Source organism: Drosophila yakuba, chromosome 2L, assembly GCF_016746365.2.
Source record: "Drosophila yakuba strain Tai18E2 chromosome 2L, Prin_Dyak_Tai18E2_2.1, whole genome shotgun sequence".
NCBI lineage: Eukaryota > Metazoa > Arthropoda > Insecta > Diptera > Drosophilidae > Drosophila > Drosophila yakuba.
In genome coordinates this window covers 24,062,138-24,068,137 of record NC_052527.2, presented here as the reverse complement: position 1 = coordinate 24,068,137, position 6,000 = coordinate 24,062,138, and positions in this window count along the sequence as shown.

Below are 6,000 nucleotides of genomic sequence, written 5' to 3'. Positions count from 1 at the left end.
GTCGCAGTTTTGAAATAATAAGTCATGTTAGTTTCCCTCGGTTCGTGTTAAGCGCCTGGTCTTGAGGTGCATGGTTTTCGTGATGCAAGCATTGATGCCTATGGAGCCTGCGTTTATGTGGTTTCTAAAGGGAATCAAAGTTTTAGCCATTTGCTTTGTTCGAAGTCGCGCATAGCTCCGTTGAAGACCATAACAGTACCAAAGCTGGAGCTTTGTGGTGCGGATCTTCTGGCTAAAATCATGAGGGAAATAGTTGGCTTAAAAGTATTTAAAAGACGCTACTATTGTTGGTGCGACTCGACGGTGGCACTTTCCTGGATCCGAAATGATTCCGCCAGGTTCAACATATTTGTGGCAAATAGGGTTGCTGCCATTCAGGAGCTGACAGATGTCACGGCTTGGCGTTATGTTCCAACAGCTTTAAATCCGGCTGACATCTTACCCAGAGCATCCCTGCCGTCTGAACTTAGCGAATCGTCACTCTGGGCGCATGGACCCGCCTATCTTACGGAGCCTGAAAGAGATTGGCCAACAGCTGTTTGTCCTGACAAACCGGTGCTTGAACTTCGTCGAAGTGTGTTCATCGTAAAGTCGCCGTACGTGGATGTAATTGCTAGCTCCAAATTTGCAAATTCTTACCCCTCACTGCAACGAGTGTTTGCATACATTTACAAATTTTGTAATGGAATTCGTCATCCTGGGCTCACCGTCGCACACATTCAAGAGGGTACTCAGATGATGCTGCGGTTGGTGCAGCGCGCGCAGTTATGTGAGGACATGCAGTCCCTAAAAACGCTGGGAAGAGTTTCCTCGTCTAGTCCCATATCGTCGCTCTCGCCGTTCCTGGATCAATTTGGACTTCTTAGAGTAGGCGGTCGCCTCCGGAATTCGTCATTGGACTTTGATGTCCGCCACCCTAAAATCCTTCCAAGGTCCCATCCGGTGACTCTGGCAATTATTTCGCATTACCATGAAAGCAATCTTCATGCCGGACCTCGAGCTCTTCTGGGTGCAATTCGATCCCAATATTGGCATATTGGGGGGAGGAAGACGGTTACCAAGGCCGTGAACAAATACATCAGATGTTTTCGGATTAAGCCGCGGCTGATAGAGCACATAATGGCGGACCGTCCCAAGGAGCGCTTGGAAGGATCTCACGCTTTTGAGGTTGCTAGAATAGACTTCTGTGGACCCTTCTTTCACAAGTCGGATACTCGCAACAAGCCCGCGGTTAAATTTATATGCTTTGCAACCATGGCAGTGCCCCTGGAGCTGATCACGGATCTCTCGACAGTTGCGTTTCTGTGCGGACTCAAGAGGTTCAAGCAAATTTGGTCAGACAACGCCACCAACTTTGTCGGCGCCAAAAATGAACTTCTAGAACTTCGAAGGTTATTTCTCAGCAGCGAGCATCAAGGCTCCGTTCAGAATTTTTGCCTTTCGGAGACTATTGACTGGCGGTTCATCCCTCCACGGTCGCCCCATTTCGGTGGACTTTGGGAAGCAGCGGTGAAAACGACCAAACATCATTTCTACCGCGCTTTGGTACGGCGGGTCTGACCTTCGACGAGCTGAGGACGCTGGTGTGCCTCATCTCGGCAGTTATTAACTCCAGACCTTATGTTCCCATTTCAGAGAACCCTGCCGATCTGGACGTCCTCACTCCGGCGCATTTACTCAATGGTGGTCCGCCTTCGTCGTTTGACGAGCCAGATATAACGGGCCGAAACTATAATCGGCTTGACTCTTGCAAGCGCATCTCCTTTCTTCAGCAAATATTTTGGTCGCGATGGAAGGAGGAGTACTTGACGTTGCTCCAGCAGCGCTCCAAGTGGCGCACCCCAAAGCCTGGCGTAGCCGTGGACAACGTCATTCTTGTTAAGGACGAGAATCTACCCCCAATGAGATGGCCTTTGGCGAGAGTCATGCAGTTGATTCCTGGCGGAGACCGCGTCGTTAGAGTTGCAGAATTGAAGACCGCGTTTGGAGTAATAAGGCGGGCAGTGAACAAGCTGTGTCTGCTTCCCCTTGAGGACTCTGTTGGAAGCCAAGCTTCCAACGGGGGGAGGATGTTGGGTCATGCAGCCGCCAAAACTATGCAGTAGACTGATCGCATTCTCTTAATATTGTAAGCCGAAGTAGTCAGTAGTAGCAGTGGCGATGCCCATAGTGCAAACCGCTGTTCTCGCACGCATTTATATGTACGGCGCTCATTCCTTGTTCTTTTTGTTATCTATCTACGTTAAGCTTGGGCGCTGCATTTCGGATGTCTGTCCCGCCAATTTTCACTTCTTCGTTTTTCAGCAAAGACTCAATTTGTGCATTTGATATCGCTCATTGTCGGCCCTAGCTGCCGTAAACAATTCGCAAAATAAACAGTATCGGAAAATAAACAAACTTTCTTCAGCTACTTATTATTCACAACAGCTATTGAAAAAGCTCAATAGCTAAACAGCTTCTTATAAAATTTTTTCTCAATCCATATAATGCCTTAATTAATTTATAAACTTTCTTCTCTCCTGTTTCATAACCTTTCGGTTAATTTACATAAACTTCTGATTTTACGTAGCCTTAAAAAGGCTGTTTCGACATCCATCTGATTTATAAACATACCATTTTTACAACAATATGATAGTAATATTTTTAATGTTTGAATTTTTCCTACTGGTTAATATACATTTTTTAATCGTTCTTATTGTTGGAAACCTCTTACTACTAGTCTAGCTTTGTATGTCCCATCACTTTTCATCACATTCATATATTTTACTTTCATTGTTTTTTTCCCAGGCAAATTAATTTTGTTTTCTCTTTCATAACTTGAACATGTCTTGCGTTTAGTACTCTATTGTTTAGTAAAACTCTATATCCGTTTGTATTATATCCAACTACAACTCTTAATTCTGATTTGTTATCGCATTTACTCTTTCTGCGTACTTCTGGAATTCTAACAAAAACTCTACTTCCGTATTTTTTATATCAAAAAATATTTTCTATAGGCTTTTATCTACTGCTGTGTTCGATTTTTTAAATAATCTACCGTCTTCATCACTTCTGGCCAATATCGCCTAAGTATGTTTGCCTCTCTCATCAAGCACCTACCAATATCCATCGTCGATCTGATATATCCTTCTGCTACGCCGTTTAATGTAGTTAACTTAATTCCCTAATATTTTACAAAGTTTAATAATTCTCTATTAAAATATTCTTTAAAGTTATTGCATTGAATGACTTTTTTACTGAACTGATTTTCAACAAAACTTACATATTCTTTTAAGCAATCGCAGTTTGCCATTATTCGCGATCAGCTGATTCAATATTACGCTAATTAACATTTCATATAAAGGCATACACATTTATTTCAACACAACCAAACGAATTCATGGTTTTCGCAAGGCAAACTTCCGGAGGCTAAATAATTTTATATCTGGCTTAATTTGGTCCGATCCTTACTCCTACAACAAAATGGCGAAAACCATAAATATTTTTTCTAATGCTAATAAATCCTTTTTTAACTCTTGTGTTCCTATGTACTATACGTCAATCTCTAACAAACCTCTTTGGTTTAACAAAGAGTTTACAGACCCAAGAAATATAAAGCCCAGACTTTATACAAAATTTAAAAATACCGGTCCTCAGTCTATCCTTTCTAAATATTTAAGTGCTCGGTTAAATTTTACCGTGCTTAATGCTCAGTGTTACAAGATCTATTTTTTTTTTAATTCCTTCTTATTCCTCTCGTATTCGTTTCGGTAATCGATTAAGTTTTTCGACCGATCTGGTGATTGGCCAGATGCGGCTCATCCCAGTGGTGGGGCTGCCACCTAACGTCAGTTAGGTTGCGCGCAGTTGTGCGCGATTTTCTTCGTAAAAGTACTTAAATTGGTCCACGTTATATACCCCGTTTGGGCAGTGGCAAAGTGAAAAGTTAAAATAAAAAGCATTAATTTGCAGAACTGCAGGGCAAGCGAATCTTGTGGCGCCGGTATTGGTTTTTTGTCAAACTTAGGTAGGGTTTTTAGTTCGTCCAACATACACCGTGGGCAACGTGAAGTCCCTCGAGCCAACGCCCCAATCCACCAGCTGCATCCAGAGTCGCGGACCAGGAAGTAAGGGAAGTTTCCGACGCATCGAGAGCCAGTAAGTAGGTGTTCGTGATGATATAGTGCAACATTTTCCTTTTCTTGTCAATGTCTATCCCTTTCCGTGTATTTAGACTGGTTTTACCCCGTGCCCCTATTTTTTGGATTGTCACTTTACGCAAAATTTGAACTTCATAATGAATAAAGGCAAATCCAAGAGAAGTAGCAAGACCACATTCCCCCATAGTCGACGAGCCCAGCCGGAGAAAATTTTTGCGTGTGCACTTCTCTTGAATTTAACATCCAGCCGAAGTATTCAATAAATGTTCGTTACATTTATAATTATATTTAGATAATCATGTTTAATTCAATAGCGCCCAACTGTAAGGCCACGTTATTTTACGTTGCTCACGGGATATAAATTAAAGTCTTAGTCAACATCGTGTGAGGAGTTGAAACTCCGCACAAATGCGGATGGTGATCGCATGAGAAGGGCCTGCCGTTGCCAGTTACGCAACAAGGCAAAGCGTAGTAACGGCAGTGCGAAGCCCGGAGAAAGAGAGTTTGGAGACTCTGGGCTGGAGAAAGAGAGTTTGGAGACTCGGGAAGTGGAGAGAGAGAGGGGGGAGGGGACTGGGAAAGACTCATTTAGAATCTCACGAAATTGATGTTGGCGAAGCTAAACCGGTAAAGCAGCGGCATTTTCCCTTGTCTCCCGCTGTCGAAAAATTATTATATGCGGAAGTAGACAGGATGTTGAAAATGGGGGTGATAGAGGAGTCTCAGGGCCTTTGGTCGTCTCCAGTTGTTCGCGTTCAAAAACCTGGAAAAGTTCGCCTCTGTGACGACAAAGGACGCATATCCCTTGCCGCAGATGAACGGGATATTATCAAGACTTCCTAAGGCGATGTATATTTCAAGTTTGGATTTGAAAGATGCCTACTGGCAGATTCCTTTAGATCCTAAATCTCGAGATAAGACGGCGTTTACCATTCCGGGGAAGCCTCTTTACCACTATAAAGTAATGCCATTTGGGTTAACTAATGCTTCACAAACTATGACACGTCTGATGGATATGGTTATTCCAGCGGAATTAAGAAATTAGGTGTTTGTGTACCTAGATGACCTGCTGGTGGTTTCGGATAATTTCGAAATGCATCTCAAAGTGTTGAGCGTAGTTGCAAAAAAAATCAAAGCTGCTGGTTTGACACTTAACGTAAAGAAAAGCCATTTCTGCATGCGTTCAGTCAAATATTTGGCGCATATAGTCGGAGAAGGTGTCATAAGAACCGACACGGAAAAAATATCTGCAATGTCCAAATTCCCTCTTCCGAAAAATCTGAAATCTCTACGCAGTTTCTTAGGAATGGTAGGATGGTAACGTAAATTTATCAGCAATTTTGTTTCAGTCGCTACCCCATTGACCGACTTGCTAAAGCCCAAGAAGAAATTCCAGATGACTCCAAAAGGTGAAAAAGCATTTGATCAGCTGAAAACTATGCTGCGTTCTTTTCGCGTGAGGACTATCTAGAGTTAGTGAGGAAAAAGGCTCTTGAAGTTATGAGCAAACAAAACAACAAAAATGAGCGCCAATATAATTTGCGATCAAGAGAGGTGGTATACAAAGAAGGCCAGGAAGTATGGCGAAAGAATTTTAGGCAGAGTAGCTTTCCCACTTTTAAAACGCACAGGTGTTGCCACCGCGAAACGAAACAGCAGAGGCGAAAATCATTTTTTTGGCTAGTGCAAAATCATTTTTAAGCGTGTAATCTAAGGCCCGAGAAAAGGCCGAAAAACAGATCTAGGAAGGAAAGAGAAAATTGGTGGCCGAATGTGAAAGGGAATTAAAGAAAAAACTATAAAGAAAGTCAAAGGCCAAAAATGGCCGGATTTTAGTTTAGTGTAGGATAAGTAGAATTAG